The following is a 26360-nucleotide window of genomic DNA, read 5'->3' as shown; positions in this document are numbered from 1 at the left end:
TCCAATTTGGTGGTTTCTGTAACAACAAACAGGACCCCATTCTCCTTATTAGACCCCGATTGTCTTAAGTTCTGACAATGTTTGTCATCCTACGTTTGCGCTTTGGGATCTACAGTAAGAGTGCCCTTATCAGTGAAGTGTTAATGAAATAAGAGAGCCAATAAGACAATTACTAAGCAGTGATACCTGACATTTAGTGAGAGTCTGGTAAACAAATTAATTTTGTTTATGATTTATAAAATAAATTAATGAAGTAGGACTATATGTACTCTTGGAAAATAAGAAGAAATCAGTTATACTTGGTTGGAGATTTTGTGAATTTTGTGTTATCTGATTTTTTCTTTTTTAAAAATGGATCTGGATTCCATTATGCCCCAAACTACTCACTAAATCATGCTAATTTTCCATAAAGATTCAGGGAAAATATTGGCAAGTTTACTAAATATTTTAACCTATATTATCCACTTCATCTTCCCAAGAGTCATGTAAGGTCAGTTTGCCATATGGATACTGATTCCCATTTTATAGATGAAAAAACAAAGTCAAATGAGGCCAATTGATTGTCCTGTAGCAAAGGCAGCAGAGCCAGGATTTGAACCTATATTCAACTGTAAGTCTTTGATCTTTTTTCCACACTCAGTTCATCTTTTATCTTCCCTAAATTACATGCCTAGTGATTCCAAGATCAGTACCAAGAAAAGTTTGTCAATATCTCTGTCAAAAGAATTTTACTTTTGTGCAGTCATCATATTTATATTAGTTTCCATCTAAAAATATATCCAGATTAACCTTATCATTGCTAAAAATATGCAGTGATTTAATTTATCACAGAGTCTTGTTAAATTATAGCGCAGGACACATACCGAATATAACATGGTTGAAGGAATTGACCCAAATGATTATGGGGGCTAAAAAATCTCATGAAAACCAGTGGTGTGGTTCAGTCAGAGTCTGAAAACCCAAGAACCAGAAGAACGTGGAAGTCAAGAGAAGATGGCTATCCCTGCTCAAAGAGCAACCTTGCCCTTCCTCTGCTCTTTTGCTCTATTTGGGCCCTCAACAGATTGGATGATTCCCACCCAAATTGGGGAGGACCATCTGCTTTACTGAGTTCATCAATTTAGATGCTAATCTCTTCTAGAAAGACCCTCAAGGACAAACTCAGAAACAATGTTTTACCAGCTATCTGGGAATCCTTTACCATAGTCAAGTTGACACATAAAATTAACCATCACCCTAGGGTAGAGATTTTTAATTAGGAAATGCTTCCCAACATGCCTGACAACACACTATCATAATTTACCTCTTCTGTCTACTGGTAGACCAATGCTTCCCTCTACCAGAATTCTAAAGGGAGTCCCTGCTTCTTAATTTTGTTTTTTTTTTTTTTTTTTTTTTTGTTGACCCAATATGCTTACGACTTTCAGTATCAAAACCTTCAGTTTATTTTATGGTAGGTTGTAAATGTTATGCATCTAAGGAGCCACACTTGCATAAAAAATAGAGCCATCACTCTGCTGTGCACTCAGAAAGGAGAAATTGCTCCAAGCTGCAAGAGAGATGGTTCATCTTGCACATCTGAGAGTCAGAGGCAGTGGAGGACTCGGCTATAAGGGGAGGGCCATTGTAGCATATGCTCATGAATAATGAATCTGACATTATAGCTATGCAAATGGAACACAGCAAGCTCTAAGCTAAAACTTGGTTTCATCATTTATTCACGGCCTCTTGTGTTCAGCACCTGGATAGTGAGCTGGCAAGGGATGGCAAGGGAACAAAGCAATCTGCTTGCTGTACTTGGGATAGAGAAGGCCTGCATGAGGAAGCCAGATAGCTCTGGTGGTGCGATTTCCATTGCAAAGTCTGAAGATAAATGAAGGTGAACAAAATCTTAGCGAAATCCTGCAGGAATCAACTAATGAGTGGGAAAATGTGAGGGCTTATTAAGGCAAGGAGTGACAATAATTGCTGATGCTCAGGATGATGGACAAAGACAAGTTGGAGACAGAATATAATATAATGCATTTTGTGATCTTTACATTTTAATACTTGGTTTGCATAGAGACATTGTGATTGATTTTAGTCCTCTGGGAGAAGTTCTATATTTTTGGCAGTCTTGAACTTACCTTTTAGAGTAAACAATGTATTTTTCTAATTCAGAAATCAATAAAATATTACGATTCTGGAGAGATGCAGAACTTGGATGACAAAGACATTTAGATTTGTTTACTTATTTTTCACAGGGACAGCCCTTCATTTCTGCCCCTTTGATAAGAAAGGATGGCTCACAGAGAATATTTAATGATGAAGGGACTTTTATGATTGATTAGAATTCAGGGCAAATCCACAGCATTAAAGAAAGCCAGGGCCTAGTAACTGTCCACCTAAAGAGCTGCAGAGAATAAGATGACATTGGCTTGTTTTTATAAGCTCCAAGGAGAAAAATTTCATATTTCCCTTATGTTATACAGTTATTTCCTAACACTGACAGTTAGGAGAGTGTTCCTTGTATTGTAGACAAATGTGAATTGATCTCAATATAATAATATGAAAAAAAACCCCTCACGTCAGCACTGAAAAATAGGAAACATTGTCACCCACATGCCAAAGGCTATGAGGGATTTCTGCAAGATGACACTGAATTGAACCAAAAATGGAATAACCTGTGAGTCACCCTGGCTGCACATTAAAATTGCCTGGAGAGTAATGCACAGGCCAGATGTCTGAGACTCACTCCCCAGTTATTTGGTGGCAACCAGTCTGGGGTGAGGCTCAAGCACTGGTGTTTCAAGGGCTCCTCAGATGATTCTAATGCACAGCCAGGATTCAGATGTACCTAATCCAATTTGTTAGAGGGCTCTAACTCAGAGCAGAAGGGAGTGGGACTAGAGGGAAAAGTGGGCTGAGGGTCAGGATATGGCAGACATAGTTGGTCGAGGAAGTGCATGTGGAGGGTCCAAGAAGATCGTGAGAGGAGATTCCTCAGTGATGTGTATTCTCAACAGTTAAAACTTTGCACAGCCATACCCCCCTTTCAAGTTTCGGAAACAGAATTAGAGGAGCCTTTTCCTGAAGTAGAAGCATTACAGGCACCACTTTCTAAATCAGCAGGTTCTTTGGGTTCAGGGTGATGGGAAATTGGGACTGGTGTGTGGAGAGGTGCCAAAGGGAGTGGAGAGAGTCTCCTGAGGTGGCAGAGGAATTTCTCATCAGGATTGGTACCTGGACTTGCAGCTGCTCCAGAGTGAAGTCATCTGAGAGGGGCGTCTAGCTCTCTCTGAGGCTGGATCATGAAACAGACATCTGGTGCTCAATCTAAAGATCCCATAGGAGGTCTCTACCAGCAAATAAATGGCACTGAAAAGACACTCTGTATGGTTAACAAGCATAACTTGATGAGGCCTAACCACAAACCAACTCTATTCAAAGTTGTGTTGTTATTCTTCCCCGTTGGCCCGTGGGAACTCAATGGCTGGTCCAATTACTCTCAAATATAGGCAGTTGTTGTTTAAATAGAGGACACATTCTGAGAAATACATTATCTGGAAATTCCATCGTTGTGCAAATACCATTGATTAGATGAACACCTATGAAAACTGGATGGTGCAGCTACTATATACCTAGCCTATATGTATAGCCTATTGATCCTAGGCTATAGACCTGTACTGAAAGTTATTATGCTGAATATTGTTGGCAGGTGTAAAACAATGCCAAGTATTTGGGTATGTAAACATAGAAAAGGTAGGGGAAAATAGGGTATAAATGGTAAAAATGGTATACCTGTTCAGGGCCCTTACCATGTGTGGAGCTTGCAGGACCAGAAGTTGCCCTGAATGAGTGAGTGAGCAATGAGCAAATGTGAATGCATAGCAAATGATTGCATGTGACTGTAGACTTACACATGCTATGTCTATGGTATACTAAATTTATTAACAAATTTTCTTTTTCAATAATAAATAAACCTTAGCTTACTGTATCTTTCAGTAAACTTATAGTTTTGAACACAACGTACAGCTTTACAAGACTCTTTTCTGTCTTTAAATCCTTATTCTATATTCCATGCTTGTATAAATATATCAGAATAGATCCAACTGTCATGTCTAACTAAAAAGAACCAATAAAAAACCCTTATTCTGTATGCTTTTTTGATTTAATTTTTTTTGTATTTAAAATGTTTTTGTTAAAATATAAGACACAAACACACACAGGAGTCCAGGTCATCAATATCACTGTCTTCCACCTCTGCATCTAGTCCTGCTGAAGGACTCCAGGGGCAATGAAAGGCACAGCAATGAGTGGTTGCGATGTCATCTGCTATAAAAACCATGCCCTCTTCTCTACTCCTCCTGAACCATCTGCCCAAGGCTCTTCTTGAAGAAGGTTGTCACTCTTTTCGGAAATATGTCCATGTTTTTTTTTTTCTTTTCTTTTAACATGGTTTTGCTTGTTAGCAATAATTCACCATGAACAATCCTCTCTACTAATGAAATCCTTTTGATGTTGGGGTCTATGTTTTCAAATATTTTTACCCTTTGGTATTGAACAGTGAACCCAGAGGTGCTCTACAACTAAGCTCCATTCCCAACCTTTCTCATTTTTTATTTTGAGACAGGGCTTCACTAAGTTGTCCAGGCGGGCATCCAACTTCTGATTCCTCCTGCTTTAGCCTCCTGAGTTGCTAAGATTACAGGTGTGCGCCATTATACCTGGTCTATGTTTTCAAACTTGAGTCTGAAAAAGCTTCTGCTAAACCCTTCAATGTGAATGTTTCTGATGTTTTTCTTCTCCCGCTGTCTCCCCTTTTCTTGCTTCTTTGCTAGCTGTGTTCCCGTTCCATTATAATCCTACAGGGCCACCATTATATATACAATCTGGTGGCATGTGGCTGTAATAGAAACTCCTCTGATCACTTGGAGTCTCAAAGCAGCCTCATTGGTGAGAGTGAAAACTACAACCTACAACTTTCCTTCTCTCTGCTATACTGGCTCCTTGGACCTCACTCCTAGAATGGAAGGTGGAGACAGGAAAGGACATTCTGTTTGGCATTGCCACCACCTCTAGGCTGGGCAAACATTCAAAGCAATCCTCTCTTTCACAGGACATTTTTGTGCATTCTCAAAGATGTCCCTCTAGGAACATTCTGCTGTACATCTCTGCATGGGGATGAGGCTGTTCCTCACTATCTGCTTATGATGGAAAAATTCTTGAAGGGCTCTCCCTGCCTTCCTAGGAAACCTGCCTTCCTTTGTAAAACTTTTAAAGGGATCTCCATGAAGCCAAGGAGTGGGGTTGTCATAGCACATGGATACTTTGCTCTAGAGAAATCCTCCAAATTCCTAATTGGTCTTTAGCTGAGCGTTTTATACCTTTTAGGTAAGGAAGGTGCTAGGATTTAAAAACCCACTTCACAGACACTTCCTTATAAGTCCCACTTGGTGGTCTAGCATCCAGCTTTGAGTGGTGAGGGTCATTTTCCCCAGGACTGGCTTTACGGATATATGACCTCTGCAGTTACGTGAGGCTCCTCGCTCAGAAGGATCCTGAACTTGGATGAATGCTCTCCCGTCACCATTTTAGACTTTTGAAAAATCTGAACAAGTGGCACAGCATCTTCCCTAGAGACTGAGTCCAGCAAATTATGTGACAGCTTCTGCTTGCCCTTATTAAATTGGGGGCTTTTACTGAAACTGAGAATACTCTCATTTCAATATCTTATTATACCTGTTTCTGGGTAGATTTCAGGTCTGTGTAGAATTCTCATTTTTTTGAGGATGAGTAAACAGTAGGAGAAACCCACACACATCAATTTGGGGCCTATGAAAAGACTCTGAAGCATAAAAAAGACCAGAGCTCACAGGAGGCAAAGGAAGGACATACTTGAAAAAAGATTTACCGTAGGAAGCAAAAGTAATTTAAGGCAGCATCTGCTTGTCCTTTCAATAAAATTCAATTAAGCCTAGATTCTATGAAACACGAGATTAAAGATGAGATAAGACAATAAATAGCAAAAGTAAGCTTGCTTACAGAAAGGCGAAACTCAAAAAAGAAGTCAGATAGAAACAAGCGTGATGGTTTTGAAATAAAAAAATGTGTTGCAGAATCTTATATTAGAAGACCCTGGGGAGAATTGCATTCAGTAATATGGAGAACTAGCTTGAAAGATTTTTCAAGTGCTGAAAAAAAAAAGTAAAAGAGAGATGGAAATGACCACAGAGAAGAAGCGAGGTGTCAAAGAGAGGCAATAGGTAAGAAGCACATGGGCCAGCAGAGTTCCACCAGTGGATAAAAGAGAAAATGGGTCAGAAGCAATGTTTGCTGACTTCCAGACTGCTTCCTGGGGGATAGGCACATGGCAGAAAGAGAGTGGGGACCCCCAGGCTTTGTATTAAACAAACCTTTCCTTAAAAATAAAACTGACTTCTACAATAATGATGTATACTGATGCTGAGTTCACTGGCTTTGTGTACTCATACCTTCTGAGTTTGAAGATGTTTTTCTAAAAGTCCATGGGTTGTCTTTCTGGTTCTTTGGCCTTATACTAGTCTCACATGTGTTTAGACAATATCCTTGTTTTTCCCTGCATACAGCCTCCACGCTAGTAAATAGAATAAAAACAGTGATGATATTGTTTATAGATGCAACGATCAAGACTTCACAAAATTCTTTTGTTTGTATTTAATTTGAGCCTCTCAACAATGCTATGGGCAGATAGCAGAAGTCACAGGCCACCAGGTAGAAGTATCATGTATTAAGGGCAGAGTCTGAGTCCTCTTGACAGTGTAAGCAGAGCTATCTTTATGGCAGCTAAGTAGAGAAGAAATACCCTTCAGGTTTGGGAATTGTTGAGATATTATGTTTTAGAGAAATAATTGTCATGTATTTCTGTGGTTGAGCCTGTAGGGCAATAGACTCAGATCTAAAAGATGGCAGATTGGATCTCTCACTAGGGGTGATAGAAATGTACATATGGCATTTGAATCCAGCATAAAGGACCAACAGACTTGTCTTGAAAATGAGTTCTGTCAGAGTCCAAAACATTGTAGTCTTTATTTGGAACCTTATATGGTCAGTAAATAATTCTGTTTAATTATATGAAGGCAGTTTTTGCTGTCCCTAAATGGTATGGCAGTTATGGAAGCCTATTACAAAGATAAGCAGAAAAGAATAGGTCTGAATAGAATTACAGAGGTAGTGAGGTCAGATCCCATTTTCATAGTAAAATAAATAATAATGGGGTTTGGATTAAATAAAGAATAAAAAAGACTAGTGAGCATTTTATTGGGCCAAAGTTATGATGTATGATAGGATGATAATGCATTTTATGAATCATGGACTGTTCTAGTTCAGGTATGGTGAACGGTTAGCAATACTGTTTTCTTGCCTGTGGCAGACATTACTAATCTGTTATAATGGTCTCTCTTGCTAAACTTAGACACAGCTTAACTTTTGTTTTTAATGCAATAAGCCAAGCAACATCTATCAATTCACCAGAGCTGACATCTAAGATGTCATTTCTACACTATTCAGCTCTGTAATTTTTTAGGTAAGGTTAATGAATCTCAGAAATACAAAGTCACTTAGAGGTCACATAATTATTTGGAAAAAGAGCCAGAACTTTGATTTGGGTCTTTGATTTACTAGCCAAGTAGTCTTTTTAAAAAATTTATTTATTTGTTTTAATTTGTTATACAAAACAGCAGAATGCATTTTGATTCATAGTACACAAATGGAGCACAATTTTTCATTTCTCTGTACACAAAGTAGAGTCACAGCATTTGTGTCTTCACACATGTACCTAGGGTAATGATGTTCATCTCAGTCCACCATTTTTCCTACTCCCATGCCCCCTCCCTTCCTCTCCCTTCCCTTTGCCCTATCCAAAGTTCCTCCATTCCTTCCATGCTCCCTGCTCACCTCCATTATGGATCAACATCTACTCATCAGAGAAAGCATTTAGCCTTTGGTTCTTGGGGAATGGCTTACTTCACTTAGCATGATATTCTCCAACCCCAACCATTTACCTGCAAATGCCATGATTTTATTCTCTTTTAATGCTGAGTAATATTCCATTGTATATACATTCCACAGTTACTTTATCCATTCATCTACTGAAGGGCATCTAGGTTGGTTCCACAATTTAGCTATTATGAATTGTGCTGCTACAAACAATGTTGTGGCTGCTTCACTGTTGTATGCTGTTTTTAAGTCCTTTGGGTACAGTCTGAGGAGTGGTGTAGCTGGGTCAAATGGTGGTTCCATTTCAAGTTTTCTAAGGAATCTCCATACTGTTTTCCATATTGTTAGCACCAATTTGCATTTCCACCAGCAATGTATGAGTGTGCCTTTTCCTCCACATCTTCGCCAACACTTATTGTTGCTTAATAACTGCCATTCCAACTGGAGTGAGATGAACTCTTAGAGTAGTTTTGACTTGCATTTCTCTAATTGTTAGAGATATTGAGAATTTTTTCATATATTTGTTGATGTATATCTTCTTCTGTGAAGTGTTTGTTCAGTTCCTTATCCCATTTATTGATTGGGTTATTTGTTTTTTGATGTTAAGTTTTTTGAATTCTTTATAAATCCTGGAGATTAGTGTTATATCTTATGTGTATTTGGTAAAAATTTGCTCCATTGTATAGGCTCTCTATTCACTTCACTGATTATTTCTTGTGCTGAGAAGAAGCTTTTCAGTTTGAATCCATCTCATTTATAGATTCTTGATTTATTTCTTGTGCTTTGAGAGTCTAGTTAGAAGTTGGGGCCTAATCTGACATGATGAAGATTTGGGCCTACTTTTTCTTCTATTAGGTGCAGGGTTTTTGGTCTAATTCCTAGGTCCTTGGTCCATTTTGAGTTGAGTTTTGTGCATGGTGAGAGATAGGGGCTTCATTTCATTTTTCTGCATATGGATTTCCAGTTTTTCCAGCACCATTTGTTCAAGAGGCTATCTTTTCCTCCAAAGTATGTTTTTGGTGCCTTTGTCTAGTATGAGATGATTGCATAGTCTTTTTATTACATCATGTCAGAATTCAAAATTGGGATAAATGCAAGGACTTCAAGCTTATAGTCTAGCACTAATTTTGAGGGGTTTGTGTGTGTATCACTGTGTGATGTGAGTTTGGTATATATGCACATATGTGTGTGCGCTTCTGTGTGTGTGTATATGTAAAAATGATATGTGTTGAATATCGTGAATCACAAGTTCTTTCCCAGATACCAGACCTTGGCCCCAGAATTTACAAGTTATTTCAAACTCAAAACTTTTCCATTTTGAAATAGAACATTTTCTCCTTTTGCATTAATGAATCAGAAATAAAGAAAAAAATAACCCCAATCTCAAACCTTTGAGCCTTTTCATGAATCAGATCTTTCTGCCCATTTCCTACTCCAGGCTTTTCTCTCACCATGCTTCTTTGAAATGAGAAAATTCACTTTCCCTACTTTCTTTATTTTTCATTTATTCTTCAATCTCTTATAATTTGACTTTTTACACCAATAGCCCATTGAATCAGCTTCTCAACAGGTTGTCACTGGCTTGATAACCATATCTAATGGACTTTTGCTTGTCTTATTTTATAGGCTCCACATGGGACCAATCACTGGTCCTTGAAACCCTTTTTCATTTCTTGCCAATATTTCCCTTTGATGATGGTTGCCCTCATTTCATCCTAGGTCCCTTCCTTCTCTTCAGCATTAGTCATTGTCTTATAGCCGTCCTCTTCCTAGACACTCTTCTTTGGTGGTATTATCTACTCTCATGATTTTAAGATCCACTTATGCTGTGATGGCTCTTAAACCTGTTTCTCCAGCCATGACTTCTCTCTTGAGTTTCAGATTTATCGATTAAACAGTTTGTTGCATACTACCAAGTTACTCCCTGGATACCTAAAACAGATCATGTCCCAAAGCAAACGATTTTCTCTCCAAGACCAAGAATATTAACTCTGGTGTGTGTGTACCCAGTTTCTCTGCATAGCACTATCTTTTTTGCTTGAGTAAAAAAAAAAAAAAAAAGCAGAAAATAAGCCTACATTCTTTTCTTTCTCCACATCCCTGGTTTTCATACCCTAAGACCTATTGATTTATTCTCTTAAAGATTTCTCAGAGTCCTAGTTCAGGTCTTTATCATCTGTTGCCTGAATGATGTAAGTGTGTGCTAACTAGCTCTACGTTTGGGACGGCTGCCCTTAAATCCTAAGCATCACAAACCAGGTGTTCCCTCTCAAATCCATTCTTGTCTTGTTATGTGGTAACTCAAAACTTTATGCTAACTTCCCTTTGCCTTCAGAATCAAGTTCACGCTTCTTAACATTCCTTGGTCTTACCTTTTATTCACTTCTCTGCATCGATTTCTATTTTCAACTTAGGTGATTAGTGTGTATCCCCAGCAGCCCATTCTGGCACACAAATTCTCACATTCACATTAACCTCCATGTAGCCTATAACCTTTCTCTCACATGAATTTCTATACTGAGTCCCAAACAAATATGTGATAATGGGAGTACCCACAATGAGTCCCAAATACATTGTATGTGATAATAGGAGAACCTGATCACTCTCCATGGAGACAAGTCTGCATAAATTCCCTAGGCTGCCTGGGTGTTCTTGCACTACAAGATTCAGAGTCCTCTTATTTATAGAGGAGAGTAGGGAAGTTGCAAGAGAACCACTCATGTTCAACTCTGCTAACTAGATCTTGAATTCCACATTTTCCACCTGCAGAGTCCACAGCGTGGGTCTGATGGAGAGAGAGGGGCAGGATCTACTGAGAGGAGACCCCAAGTTAGGCCACCCAAGTTTTGGGCTTTGTTTGAGTAAATCTCACCCTGGTTGGCCTCTTGGAAAAGTCTTCGTCAATCATACTTCATATGAATTTCCAAATCACCTTTCTCTGATTTGTTTTCTCCAGGCATTCATATAGGGCAGCAGCCTCGGGCAGTGGGGAATCTTTAAAATGAAGTATTAGTAGCTAAGGAATTAGATCTTTCCCTAGTTGGCAGGGAGATGCAGGAAAAGCTTTGAGTAAGTCTTCTAATGGCCCAAATTCTTTCCTATTCTTTTTCACTTGGACAACTGTGAAGAGATCTTTGAATCCTTTGTATTCAAAGTGTGGTCCATGAAGCTCTACACTGATATCACCTGGGATCTTGCAAGAACTCTAAACTCTCAGGCTCCATCCAAGACTTATTAAATTAGAATCTGCATGTTAACAATATCCTTAGTGATTTGTTTGTGCATTAAATATCGAAAAAACATTTAAAACACACTTTATACATTAATTCCTCCTGTGGATTTTGCACCTCCAGGTTGTACAAATTGTTCCTCACTTGACCTCCCTATATCACCTTGTTGATAAGTGTTATTATATTTCTTTCTTTCTTAACTCACAATATTTGGAAATAATTCACTTAATGTCTGCTTTTCTCTCTGGACTAGCTCTGCCCAATAGAAATATAATGTATTCCCCAGAGGCAAACCAAATATATAATTGTAAATCTTCCTGTAGACACAGTGAGCAATTAAAAAGAAAGAGCTAAAATTAATTTTTATCACATCTTATTTAACCCAATATGTCTAAAATTTTATCATTTCAAAAGTATAGTCAATATAAAAATGTTGAGCTATTTTACATTTTTTTTTCATACTACATCCTAAAAATCCAATTCAGTTTACGTTTACTTCACATCTTTGTTTGTACGCTTACCTTTCCAGGTACCCAATAGCTACCTATGGCTGTTGTAGATTCTCAGGTCCTTGATGGGAAGAACCAAATTTTCTTTATAATTAAATTCCATTGCTAACTGGAATTGCCTGATATATAACATGCACTGAATTCATTTTGTTCATTAAGAAATTTTGAGTACCTACTATATTCCAAGCACCTTTCTGGGCAGTAGGGACACAACTGTGAATGAAAAGTCCTTGTCCTAATGGAATCTACCCACACAAGTAAAGATACCACATGTCTTCTTTAAGGAAGTGACAGTTGAAACGAGATTTGAATGCAATAAGAAGTGAGCCATAGAAGTACCTGTAGAAGCTGGGTGTGGTAGAGCACGCCTGTAATTCCAGCAGCTCAGGAGGCTGAGGCAGGAGGATTGCAAGTTCCAGGTCAGCCTCAGAGACTTAGCAAGATCCCACCTCAAAATGAAAAATAAATAACCGGGGCTGGTGATGTAGCTCAGTGGTAGGGCACCCATTGCCAATTCCCAGTACCAAAAGAAGAAATAAGAAAGAAAGAAATCCCTTGGGGACGGGCGGGGGGTGGTGGCCGTGGGAGGACCATTCCTGGACAACAGAGGCAAAGACTTTGGATAGCACATACCTGAAAAATTTCAGGAAGAGAAAATTGGGCAGCAGGTTGGAGTAAAGTAATTGAGGGCAAGAGGAGCAGGAAATGAGGTGAGCCAGGAACCCAGGCTGTAGTTATAATGGAATTTACTAATCATGATAAAGATTTTGTACTATGTGTGACAGGAAGTTATTGGAGGGTATTGAGTAGGAGTGTGACTTGAGCTGGTGTAGGTCATAAAAGGATTAATCTGGCTCCTGGCATAGGGTAGATTGTGCAGGGGCAGGAGTGAAACTGGAATACTGATTGAACTGAACCTGGATTGAATTGTGCCTTTATGCAGGTACATTTACATCTGCCCCCAGCATCTCAGGGGTGTTTGCTTGGGGAGAGGTGTATAGAATTTCTGGGATGCCTTCATACAAACCTTGCCACTCTGTGCCTTTACACGTATTGTATTGGAGCTGTGAGTAGAGAAGCCCTGGAGAGGTATTTAACTATTCCTCAAAGTTCTTATATCTCACTGTTCTTGCTGACTGACATGCTACACTGGATAATTTATGCTTGTATGAGTCCAACTGTCACACATTTTTCATCCTTTTAAAATTAAAAACATATATATACCTATATATCCCATGTTATTTTAGGAGGATTATCCTGCAGTAGAGTGTCAACTGCAATGCTTCTCCCAGTACCAGAAGCCTGGGTGGTGTTAAGAAGACCCCCTTGGGGGATGATTAAAATCCTCTGCCTGGTGTCACCTGCCTGAAACAGAAGCTTAGTGCCTTCTGCCACCACGCAAAACACTTCCAACACTCAACATGAGGCACTGAATTTCAGCCTTTGGAATGAAATTTAAAACTGCATCTGCTGTAAGGTGTTTGGAATTTAGCCTAGTTGTCAAATATGATCTAATTTCAATTGTGGTGAAATTAGGAAGTCAGTAAAGTTTGTGTTTGGGGCCCTGGATGGCATCTACTACTAATGTTACATATATCTACAATAAAAATAACCACCACAATAATAATAGTGTTTTAGTTAGTTTTCCACTACTGTAATGAAGTTCTGAGATAAATAAACTGAAAAAGAGGAAAGGTTTATTTTTGGCTCATGGTTTCAGTCCATGGTCACTTGATACTGTTGCCTTTGGGCTGTGGTAAAATAATACATCATGGTGGGGAGAGCATGGCCGAGGAAACGGCTCACCTCATGGTGGCCAGGAAACCTGAGAGAGATAGGAAAGGTGTGGGGTCCCAATATCCCCTTTAAGGGCATTCCCTCAGTGACTCGACTTCCTCCCATTAGGCCCCACCTCTTAAAGACTCTACCACCTTCCAAGAGCATCACAGGCTGGGGACCACGCCTTTAACATATGGACTCTCAGGGAGTATTCAAGATCCACACTAAGCAAATAGCTAACTCTTTCTTATGCCAAATGCTGTGCATTGATTGTCACCTTTAAACTTCTTTTTTTTTTTTAAGAGAGAGAGAGAGGAGAGAGAGAAAGAGAGAATTTTTTTTTAATATTTATTTTTCAGTTTTCGGTGAACACAATATCTTTATTTTATTTTATGTGGTGCTGAGGATCGAACCCAGCACCCCGCGCATGCCAGGTGAGCGGGCTACCGCTTGAGCCACATCCCCAGCCCACCTTTAAACTTCTTAACAACTTTGTAAGATTGTTATTATTCCCATTTTACAGAGGAAAAAACATTAAAAGAGAAATAATTAATATGCTCAGGTAGCTAGAATTCTGGAAATGCAAATTGAGACTATGCAAGGTTGCACATAAAATTCCCTGTTTTTCTGTTACACTATTTATTCAGTTACTCATTTCATCTAATTCTTCATTCCTTATTGGTCTTTTTGTTCATAGCCTACAGGAACTTAGCTAAAAATAAGGATGTTTTACAGGACGTGTAAATGTGTAACTAAGAAGCTTGAAGAGAATCTCTACTTATTAATGGATGTTCTGTTGTCAGCTTAGAACGTTTTCCTTCTTCTCTTTTGTCACTTTGCAGATAACAAAAGAGATTCCCTGGAGTTGAGTTCCCCTGATGTAGACTGAGATAAAGATTCCTCTGTAGGGGATTTATTAGAAAATATTTCTAGTAGGGGTAGGTAAGATGGGACTGAGAAGAGCAGGAGTGCAAGCAAGAGTGTTCAGCTTTAGCTTAAAGCCACTGAAACTTTGTAAGGGTAGGACTTACTTCACAGGTGGTCCATGGTAGGACAAGGTGACCAGGGTATTTACATCCTGGGTACCCACCAGTCACTGACTTAAGGACATACGGCATCCTTAGGTACCACGGCTTTCTGTCAGCCTGAGAGCAGACTCTGGTAAAGGGACATGGAACATGCTTTTGAGATGGAAGAACATCAAAAGCCAATCTAAAAAAAAAAAAAAAATTGAAAAGGGCTCAGAGAGGAATGGATAGCATTTTTAGTTTCCCTAAAGTGGTAGAGCTGCAATTAAAATCAAAGTCTAATTCACTTTAAAGCTATTCAAAACACTTCAAGATCTTTCTGCAGTGATAGGAAATGCAGTATGGAGTTGTTCTTGTATTTGTGACAAGGCATAGAGACACGGGCATACCATAGAGGCAAGGCATAAACCTAGGAAGGTACTTTCATCTCTTTTCTCTCCCCTCTTCCTTCCTTTCTTCCTCCTTTCCCTCCTTCTCCTTCTCTGTTCTCTCTTTTATTTCAGTTTGTCAATTGTGTTTTGAACAGCCTTATTTAAACACCATACAATTGGCCCATTTAAAGTATAAAATTCATTAGCTTTTAATATATTCACAGAACTGTGCAACTATCAACACCATTTAATTTTTAGAATATTTTCATCACCCCAAACAACTGCCCTATCCATTAATAGTAACTTCCTCTCCCTCCTCTTGTGAGACCCTAACAAGCTACTAGCCTACTCTCTGTGTATGGAAAGTACTGATTCTGTAAGTTTCATACAAATGAATTAAAATGCCATTGGCCTACGTGTCTCTCTCTTCCCTTAGCCTAACGTTTTCAAAGTTTATTCATGCTGTAGTATGTAGCATGTATAAAATTACTTCATAGATTTTCATGGCATAATATTCATACATTATATAATTGTATCACATTGTGTTTATGCAGTTATCATAAACGGTTATCATTTGAGTTGTTTAAACCATTCGCTGTTAGGAATCATGCTGCCATGAACATTCAAGTGCAAGCTTTTGTGTTAATATTGGTTCCTACTTTTCTTGGGTATATAACTTCTTGTGGGTAGGATTACTGGGTCAAATGCTAACTCTGTTTTAAACATTTTGAGAAAGTATTAAATTGCTTTCCAAATCAACCACACCATTTTACAGTATAAAAAGCAATATTTTAGTGTTCCGATTTCTCCACATCCTTGCTAACACTGTTATTGCATGTCTTTGTTTTTTTTTTTTTTTTTATAGACACCATAGGAGGTGTGAGGTGGTATCTCATTTTGGTTTGATTCGCATTTCCCATTGGGACTGTGTTATGCCTTGGAAATGTTCTTAAAAGTTCATATGTTTATGGTTTTATTCCCAAAACATCAATGTTCAGAGGTAGCACTTTGGAGAAGTGATTGGACTGTGAGGGCTCTCACCTCATCAATGGATTAATTAATTCACAGCTGATCACACTATTGAGAGATGGTGGAAACTAGGAGATGGGACCTTGTGGAAGGAAGTGGGTCCCTGTGGGTGTGCCCTTGGGGACTATATTGTGTCCCTGGCCCTGTACTCTCTTTCCCTCTCTGCTTCCCAGCCACCATGAGGTGAGCAGCTCTGTTCTACCACGCCTTCTCCACCATGACGCTCTGCCTCATTACAGGTCCATAGCAATGGAGTCAGTTGACCTTGAACTGAAGCTCTGAAACTGTGAGCCAAAATAGAATCTTTCCTATTTTAAGTTATTTTTCTAAGGTATTCTGTCACATCAATGGAAAACTAACATGGAATGGCATTTTGAGCTTCTTTGTATGTGCTTGATAGCCATTATCTCCTTTAAAGAAATATTTACTTAGATCCTTTGCTAGTTATAAAATTTGGATTATTTTTATTTGTATTCTTGAATTTTAACATTTCTTTCACCATATATTCTAGATGCTAGCCCATTATCAAAGATAAAATTTGAAAATACTTTCTTCCATTCTGTAGATTTTCTCATTTTCTTGATGGTTTCTTTGGAAATACAGAAGTTCTTAATTTTGACGAAGTCAAATTTATCTTTTTATTTGGTTGCTTGTGGTTTGGGTATCATGTCTAAGAAGCAATTGCCTAGTTGAAAGTCACAAAGCACTTAAATTTTCTTCTAAGAGTTTTTTTTTTATTGGTTGTTCAAAACATTACAAAGCTCATGACATATCATCTTCCATACATTTGATTCAAGAGGGTTATGAACTCCCATTTTTTACCCCAAATACAAGTTGCAGAATCACATCGGTTACACATCCACATTTTTGCATGATACCATTATTAATGACTGTTGTATTTTGCTACCTTTCCTATCCCCTACTATCCCCCCTCCCCTTCCCTCTCATTTTCCCTCTCTACCCCATCTGCTGTTGTTTAATTCTCTCCCTTGTTTTTTTCCCCCTTTCCCCTCACAAACTCTTATATGTAATTTTGTGTAACAGTGAGGGTCTCCTTCCATTTCCATACAGTTTCCCTTCGCTCTCCCTTTCTCCCACCCCACTCGTCTCTGTTTAATGTTAGTCTTTTCCTCATGCTGTTCTTCTGTGTTCTGATCTTAGTTGCTCTCTTTATATCAAAGAAGACATTTGGCATTTGTTTTTTAAGGATTGGCTAGCTTCACTTAGCATTATCTGCTCTTATGCCATCCATTTCCCTGCAAAATCCACGATTTTGTCATTTTTTAGTGCTGCGTAATACTCCATTGTGTATAAATACCACAGTATTTTAATCCATTCATCTATTGAAGGGCATCTAGGTTGATTCCAAAGTCTAGCTATTATGAATTGTGCTGCTATGATCATTGATGTGACAATATCCCTATAGTATGCTCTTTTAAGGTCCTCAGGGAATAGGCAGAGAAGGGCGATAGCTGGGTCAAATGGTGGTTCCATTCCCAGCTTTCCTAGGAATCTCCATACTGCTTTCCATATTGGCCGCAACAATTTGCAGTCCCACCAGCAATGTATAAGTGTACCTTTTTCCCCACATCCTCGCCAGCACTTATTGTTACTTGACTTCATAATGGCTGCCAATCTTACTGGAGTGAGATGGTATCTTAGGGTGGTTTTGATTTGCATTTCTCTCACTGCTCAAGATGGTGAGCATTTTTTCATATACTTATTGATTGATTGTATGTCCTCCTCTGAGAAGTGTCTGTTCAGGTCCTTGGCCCATTTGTTGATAGGGTTGTTTGTTATCTTATTGTTTAATTTTTTGAGTTCTTTGTATATTCTGGATATTAGGGCTCTATCTGAAGTGTGAGGAGTAAAAATTTGTTCCCAGGATGTAGGTTCCCTGTTTACCTCTCTTATTGTTTCTCTTGCTGAGAAAAAACTTTTTAGTTTAAGTAAGTCCCATTTGTTTATTCTTGTATATAACTATTGGGCTATGGGCGTCCTATTAAGGAATTTGGAGCCCGACCCCACAATATGTAGATCGGAGCCAACTTTTTCTTCTATCAGGCACAGAGTCTCTGGTTTGATATCTAGCTCCTTGATCCATTTTGAATTAACTTTTGTGCATGGCGAGAGAAAGGGGTTCAGCTTCATCTTGTTGCATATGGATTTCCAGTTTTCCCAGCACCATTTGTTGAAGATGCTATCCTTTCTCCATTGCATGCTTTTAGCGCCTTTATCAAATATAAGAAAGTTGTAATTTTGTGGATTGGTCTCTGTGTCCTCTATTCTCTTCCATTGGTCCACCTGCCTGTTTTGGTACCAGTACCATGCTGTTTTTGTTACTATTGCTCTGTAATATAGTTTGAAATCTGGTATCGCTATACCGCCTGATTCACACTTCCTGCTTAGAGTTGCTTTTGCTATTCTGGGTCTTTTATTTTTCCATATGAATTTCATGATAGCCTTGTCTATTTCTACAAGAAATGCCGTTGGGATTTTAATTGGCATTGCATTAAACTTGTAGAGAACTTTGGGTAATATTGCCATTTTGATGATGTTGGTTCTGCCTATCCATGAACAGGGTACATTTTTCCATCTTCTAAGATCTTCTTCTGTCTCTCTCTTTAGGGTTCTGTAGTTTTCATTGTATAAATCTTTCACCTCTTTTGTTAGGTTGATTCCCAAGTATTTTATTTTTTTTGAAGATATTGTGAATGGGGTGGTTTTCCTCATTTCCATTTCAGAAGTTTTGTTGCTGATATACAGGAATGCCTGTATCCTGCCACTTTGCTGAATTCATTTATTAACTCTAGCAGCTTCTTTGTAGACCCTTTTGGGTCTGTTAGGTATATTATCATGTCATCCGCAAATATCGATAATTTAATTTCTTCTTTTCCTATTTTTATGCCTTTAATTTCTTTTGTCTGTCTAATTGCTCCGGCTAGTACTTTGAGAACTAAATTGAATAGAAGTGGTGATAGAGGGCATCCCTGTCTTGTTCCAAATTTTAGAGGGAATGCCTTCAGTTTTTCTCCATTTAGGATGATGCTAGCCTGAGGTTTAGCATATACAGCTTTTACAATGTTGAGGTAAGTTCCTGTTATCCCCAGTTTTTCTAGTGTTTTGAACATAAAAGGATGCTGTACTTTGTCGAATGCTTTTTCTGCATCTATCGATACGATCATATGGTTCTTATCTTTAAGTCTATTGATGTGGTGAATAATATTTATTGATTTCCGTATATTGAACCAACCTTGCATCCCAGGGATGAATCCTACTTGATCAGGGTGCACTATTTTTTTGATACGCTTTTGTATTCGATTTGCCAGGATTTTATTGATGATTTTTGCATCTATGTTCATTAGAGATATTGGTCTGTAGTTTTCTTTCTTTGAAGTGTCTTTGTTTGGTTTTGGGATCAAGGTGATGTTGGCCTCATAGAATGAATTTGGAAGAGCTCCTTCTTTTTCTATTTCTTGAAATAGCTTGAAAAGTATTGGTATTAATTCTTCTTTGAAGGTTTTGTAAAACTCTGCTGTATACCCATCCGGTCCAGGGCTTTTCTTGGTTGGTAGTCTTTTAATGGCTTCTTCTATTTCTTCCTTTGTTATTGGTGTGTTTAAATTGTGTGTGTCTTCCTGACTCAATCTGGGCAGCTCATTAAGAAATTTATCGATGTCTTCACTGTCTTCTATTTTATTAGAATATAGGGTTTTGAAATACTTTCTAATTATCTTCTGTACTTCTGTAGTGTCTGTTGTGATATTGCCTTTTTCATCCCGTATGTTAGTAATTTGAGTTTTCTCTCTTCTTCTCTTCGTTAGCATGGCTAAGGGTCTGTCGATCTTATTTATTCTTTCAAAGAACCAACTTTTAGTTTTATCAATTTTTTCAATGGTTTTTTTGGTTTCGATTTCGTTGATTTCCGCTGTAGTTTTAATTATTTCTTGTCTTCTGCTACATTTGCTGTTGTTTTGCTCTTCCTTTTCCAGGGTTTTGAGATGTAGTGTGAGTTCATTTATTTGTTGGTTTTTTCTTTTTTTGAGGAATGAACTCCAGGAAATGAATTTCCCTCTTAGAACTGCTTTCATTGTGTCCCATAGATTCCGGTATGTTGTGTCTGAATTGTTTATCTCTAAGAATTTTTTGATTTCCTCCTTTATGTCTTCTGTAACCCATTGATCATTCAGTAACATATTGTTTATTTTCCATGTGATGCTGGATTTTTCCTTCCTTCTTTTATCATTGATTTCCAGTTTCATTCCATTGTGATCAGATATGGTGCATGGTATTATCTCCACACCTTTATACTTACTAAGAGTTGCCTTATGGCATAATATATGGTCTATCTTTGAGTAGGATCCATGTGCTGCTGAGAAGAACGTGTATCCACTTGATGATGGTTGATGTATTCTATATATGTTGGTTAAGTCTAGGTTCTTGATTGTGTCATTGAGTTCTATAGTTTCTTTATTCAGCTTTTGTCTGGAGGATCTGTCTAATGGTGAGAGTGGTGTGTTGAAGTCACCCATAATTATTGTGTTGTGGTCTATTTGATTCTTGAACTTGAGGAGAGTTTGTTTTACGAACGTTGCTGCACCATTATTTGGTGCATATAAATTGATAATTGTTATGTCTTGTTGGTGGATATTTCCTTTTAACAGGATATAGTGTCCTTCTTTATCTCTTTTGATTAACTTAGGTTTGAAGTTGATTTTATTCGATATGAGTATGGCCACTCCTGCTTGCTTCCGAGGGCCATGTGAGTGGTATGATTTTTCCCAACCTTTCACCTTCAGCCTGTTTATGTCTTTTCCTATCATATGAGTCTCCTGAAGGCAGCATATTGTTGGGTTTGTTTTTTTGATCCAGGTTACTAGCCTGTGTCTCTTGATTGGTGAGTTTAGTCCATTAACATTCAAGGTTACAATTGAAATATGATTTTTACTTCCAGTCATGTTTATTTATTTATTTATTTTAGTTTGGCTAGTTTTTACTTTTTGATTTTTTTCCTCCCCCTTTACTGAGAAACCTCCCACTGTTGGTTTTGGGCATTATTTTTCCATTCCTCTTCTTGTAGAATTTTGCCCAAAATGCTTTGCAGTGCTGGTTTTCTGGCTGCGAATTCTTTTAGCTTTTGTTTATCGTGAAAGATTTTAATTTCATTGTCAAATCTGAAGCTTAATTTTGCTGGATACAGTATTCTTGGTTGGAATCCATTATTTTTCAGCATTTGAAATACATTGTTCCAGGATCTTCTCGCTTTCAAAGTCTGTGATGAAAAATCAGCCATTAACCTAATTGGTTTACCCCTGAATGTAATCTGCCTCCTTTCCCTTGTAGCTTTTAATATTCTCTCCTTGTTCTGTATGTTGGCTATCTTCATACTTATATGTCTTGGAGTTGGTCTATTACAGTTTTGGATGTTTGGGGTCCTGTAGGCTTCCAGGATTTGGCCATCCATTCCATCTTTCATCTCTGGGAAGTTTTCTAGGATTATTTCATTTAATAGGTTGTCCATTCCTTTGGATTGAACCTCTGTGCCTTCTTCTATCCCAATGACTCTCAAATTTGGTTTTTTTATGCCATCCCATATCTCTTGGATAGATTGCTCGTGAGATTTAAGCATCTTTTCAGTGTTGACTACATTCTTTTCAAGTTGATAGTTTGTCTTCATTATCTGATGTTCTGACTTCTACTTGATCTAGTCTATTTGTAATATTCTCGTTAGCGTTTTTAATCTGGTTTATGGTTTCTTGCATTTCTAAAATTACTGTTTTTTTTTTTAAGATCTCTATCTCCTGGTAAAGCTCGTTCTTTGCAGTTTGAATTTGTTTGTTTAGTTCATTTTCAAAATATACTTTCAATTCTGGGACTTGCTGTCTCATGTCTTCTCTAAAATTCCGTTCCATCTGAGTTAGATATGCCTTGATTTCTTTCCCTGTCCATGTTTCTGATGCTTCTAGATCCTCCTGTAGATTTAAGTTGTCCTGCATTATCTGTAATCCTTTTTTCCCTTGTTTTTTTCATGTTGTTCACGTTACTTTCCAGCTCTGTTTGACTGCTTTGTAACTGCTTTGTAACTGCTTTCTCCTATACATTTGTTTTGGCTTTGTTTATCTCTGTTGTCTCTCCTTTGTGGTGGGAGATTATGCCTAGAGATGTTGGGCTTTATTGTACTTTATAGCTGATTCATTCAATTTATAAAGGGCTTCCGGATTTTGTATGCATATAGTGATTTGTTTTTTGTTCTTAGGACTTTAGGTTAGGTGCTATGAAGGTATAAGGGTTAGTATGTCTTGGCTACTTTAGAAGATTGCTCTACTGAAGGAGGATACTAACTGTTGATTGTATCAGGGTGTTGGTAGTAGCTAGGTATTTAGGAGCACTACAGATGGCCTTGAAATATTCACCTATTTGCATTTAGACAGTTACACGAAATGGAGGACATAATGCTTGGGATGAAAGTTGGGGGGAAGGGGAAGGTAGGTGCTCTTGAAAAGAAAGAAGGAGAGGGAGATAGATAGCATAGAGGAGAATGGAAAGAGCAATAAAACTTGGAAGGTGAGAGAGAGAGAGGGAAAAGGGAGAGAAAAAAATAAAATGAAATAGGAAATAAAATTAGGTCTTAGAGATCCATTTTCTTCTCTTCCCATAGGCAAAGCTGTGCCCTCTGGGCTGAGTTTTGCCCTCAATGTGTCAACAGCAATCCCTGTAAGGCGGTTCCTGGGAGTCTCTCAATCCTGTTGGTCCAGAGCTGTTTCACTTCTACGGCCCCTCCTCCCCTTCCTCCTGCCAGCCAGCCAGGTCCTGCTCACCAGAGGCAGTTCCCCAAGGATTTGGTTACACTTTCAGCCCCACTGAGTGCTCTATTTCCCTAACGACTGAGCACTCTCTCTGTCATTCAGCTAAGCCCCAGTGCTGTGGAGCTGTGGTCTGGGAGTCAATTGTTTAATTTTTCCAGACCCCTTTGGTGGTCACACCTTTGGAATCTGGAGGCTAAGACCATTGGTGTCGCTGCTGGTGGTAATAGGAGTTGGGGGTCGAGGATCCCCTCTGCTTCCCTCAGCCCCTACAATCACAACCACTCTGCTGGCGGTAGGAGGAGTTGGGGGTCTGGAGTGTCCTCTGTTTCCCTCCGCCCCTACCGTCACACCCTCTCAGTTCATGGTTGGGGGAGTTGGGGGTGGGGAGTCTTCTCTGCTTCCCTCTGCCCCTACAGTCACGCCCACGTCACTGGCAGTAGGGGGAGTTGGGGGTCGAGAGTCCTTTGGCCCTTAGGGTCACGCCCACGGAGAGATTTTGAAGTTTCCCGGTTGTTTGTATCTGGTGTGGGTGGGAGTCACACACCTGCTAAAGTAGATTCCGCTGGGAAGGAATCTCTTTGGCCGAACTTTGGTGACTTCCCCTCTCTGCTATGGCGGGCCCCTGGCTCCTTGCCAGAGTGTCCCAAGGGAGGGGTGGAACTGGCTTGTCTCTGGTCTGACACAATCTCTGGTTTTAGTTCCCAGTTCGCTATTTCGTAAAGGCTTGGTTAGATTCCCTTCACGTGGTCTCAGGGGTGGGGAGCCGTTTGCCGGGTGGGTAAGGCTGTTAGCAGATCTGGGAGGGCACGGGCCGTCTGCTGGGCTGATTGGGGCCCCTCTCACCGAGCCAGGCACCGGGGGGCTGCCTGTAGAGCCGGGCAGCTGTGGCTGCGTGGCTAAGATCTGGGCGGGTGGGGTGCCCGAGAGTGAGAACGGAGCCTCCTGGGAGAGCCGGGATGGCGGGGGCCGTCTGCGGGTTCGGGCGGGCCGCACTGCTCCGGGCCGCCGGCCGCCCGCAGAAGTGGCTGGTGGCTGCGGGACTGGACCTCTGTGCCCATGTGGCCGGCCAAGATCCACTTGTCTGGGACAAACTGTCACTTCTAATAAACCTACCAATTCCCGGCAGGTCTCCTCTTAACGGAATTTTGCTAGAAGTTCCTCAGTAGGTAGACTGCAGCTGTTCCAATGGGTCTTTCTGATCCCGTTAATGTGGAGACATTGGAATCGCTGCTTCCTCGCCTGCCACCATGTTGGATCCCTTCTTCTTCTAAGAGTTTTGAAGTTTTAACTCTTATATTTGTCTTTGATCTATTTTGGATTGGTTTTTACATATGGTGAGTTAAGGAGCCAATTTCAATTTTTTTTTTTTGCATGAGAATTTCCAGTTTAAAGTTGTACTTTGAAAAAATTGGTTCAAAGTACCAAGTTGGTTCTTTGAAAAAATAAATAAGATAGACAGGCCCTTAGCCATGCTAACGAAGAGAAGAAGAGAGAGAACTCAAATTACCAACATACGGGATGAAAAAGGCAATATCACAACAGACACTACAGAAATACAGAAGATAATTAGAAAGTATTTTGAAACCCTATATTCCAATAAAATAGAAGATAGTGAAGACATCGATAAATTTCTTAAGGCATATGATCTGCCCAGATTGAGACAGGAAGACACACACAATTTAAACAGACCAATAACAAAGGAAGAAATAGAAGAAGCCATCAAAAGACTACCAACCAAGAAAAGCCCTGGACTGGATGGGTATACAGCAGAGTTCTACAAAACCTTCAAAGAAGAATTAATACCAATACTTTTCAAGCTATTTCAAGAAATAGAAAAAGAAGGAGCTCTTCCAAATTCATTCTATGAGGCCAACATCACTCTGATCCCAAAACCAGACAAAGACACTTCAAAGAAAGAAAACTGCAGACCAATATCTCTAATGAACATAGATGCAAAAATTCTCAATAAAATTCTGGCGAATCAAATACAAAAACATATCAAAAAACTTGTGCACCATGATCAAGTAGGATTCATCCCTGGGATGCAAGGCTGGTTCAATATACAGAAATCAATAAATGCTATTCACCACATCAACAGACTTAAAGACAAGAACCATATGATCGTATCGATAGATGCAGAAAAAGCATTTGACAAAGTACAGCATCCCTTTATGTTCAAAACACTAGAAAAACTAGGGATAACAGGAACTTACCTCAACATTGTAAAAGCTATATATGCTAAACCTCAGGCTAGCATCATCCTAAATGGAGAAAAACTGAAGGCATTCCCTCTAAAATTTGGAACAAGACAGGGATGCCCTCTATCACCACTTCTATTCAATTTAGTTCTCGAAGTACTAGCCAGAGCAATTAGACAGACAAAAGAAATTAAAGGCATAAAAATAGGAAAAGAAGAAATTAAATTATCGATATTTGCGGATGACATGATAATATACCTAACAGACCCAAAAGGGTCTACAAAGAAGCTGCTAGAGTTAATAAATGAATTCAGCAAAGTAGCAGGTTATAAAATCAACATGCATAAATCAAAGGCATTCCTGTATATCAGCAACAAAACCTCTGAAATGGAAATAAGGAAAACCACTCCATTCACAATATCCTCAAAGAAAATAAGATACTTGGGAATCAACCTAACAAAAGAGGTGAAAGATCTATACAATGAAAACTACAGAACCCTAAAGAGAGAGATAGAAGAAGATCTCAGAAGATGGAAAAATGTACCCTGTTCATGGATAGGCAGAACTAACATCATCAAAATGGCAATATTACCCAAAGTTCTCTATAGGTTTAATGCGATGCCAATCAAAATCCCAACGGCATTTCTTGTTGAAATAGATAAAGCAATCATGAAATTCATATGGAAAGACAAAAGATCCAGAATAGCAAAAGCAATTCTAAGCAGGAAGTGTGAATCTGGAGGTATAGCGATACCAGAGTTCAAACTGTACTACAAAGCAATAGTAACAAAAACAGCATGGTACTGGTACCAAAACAGGCAGGTGGACCAATGGTACAGAATAGAGGACACATTGACTAATCCACAAAGTTACAACTATCTTATATTTGATAAAGGAGCTAAAAACATGCAATGGAGGAAGGATAGCATCTTCAACAAATGGTGCTGGGAAAATTGGAAATCCATATGCAACAAAATGAAATTGAATCCCTTTCTCTCGCCATGCACAAAAGTTAACTCAAAATGGATCAAGGAGCTAGATATCAAATCAGAGATGGTGCATCTGATAGAAGAAAAAGTTGGCTCCGATCTACATATTGTGGGGTCAGGCTCCAAATTCCTTAATAGGACGCCCATAGCCCAATAGTTATATACAAGAATAAACAAATGGGGCTTACTTAAACTAAAAAGTTTTTTCTCAGCAAGAGAAACAATAAAAGAGGTAAATAGAGAGCCTACATCATGGGAACAAATTTTTACCCCTCACACCTCAGATAGAGCCCTAATATCCAGAATGTACAAAGAACTCAAAAAATTAAACAATAAGATAACAAATAACCCAATCGACAAATGGGCCAAGGACCTAAACAGACACTTCTCAGAGGAGGACATACAATCAATCAACAAGTACATGAAAAAATGCTCACCATCTCTAGCAATCAGAGAAATGCAAAT

Source organism: Spermophilus citellus (genome assembly GCF_964194105.1).
Source record: "Spermophilus citellus genome assembly, chromosome: 13".
NCBI lineage: Eukaryota > Metazoa > Chordata > Mammalia > Rodentia > Sciuridae > Spermophilus > Spermophilus citellus.
This window is presented reverse-complemented; position numbering follows the sequence as displayed.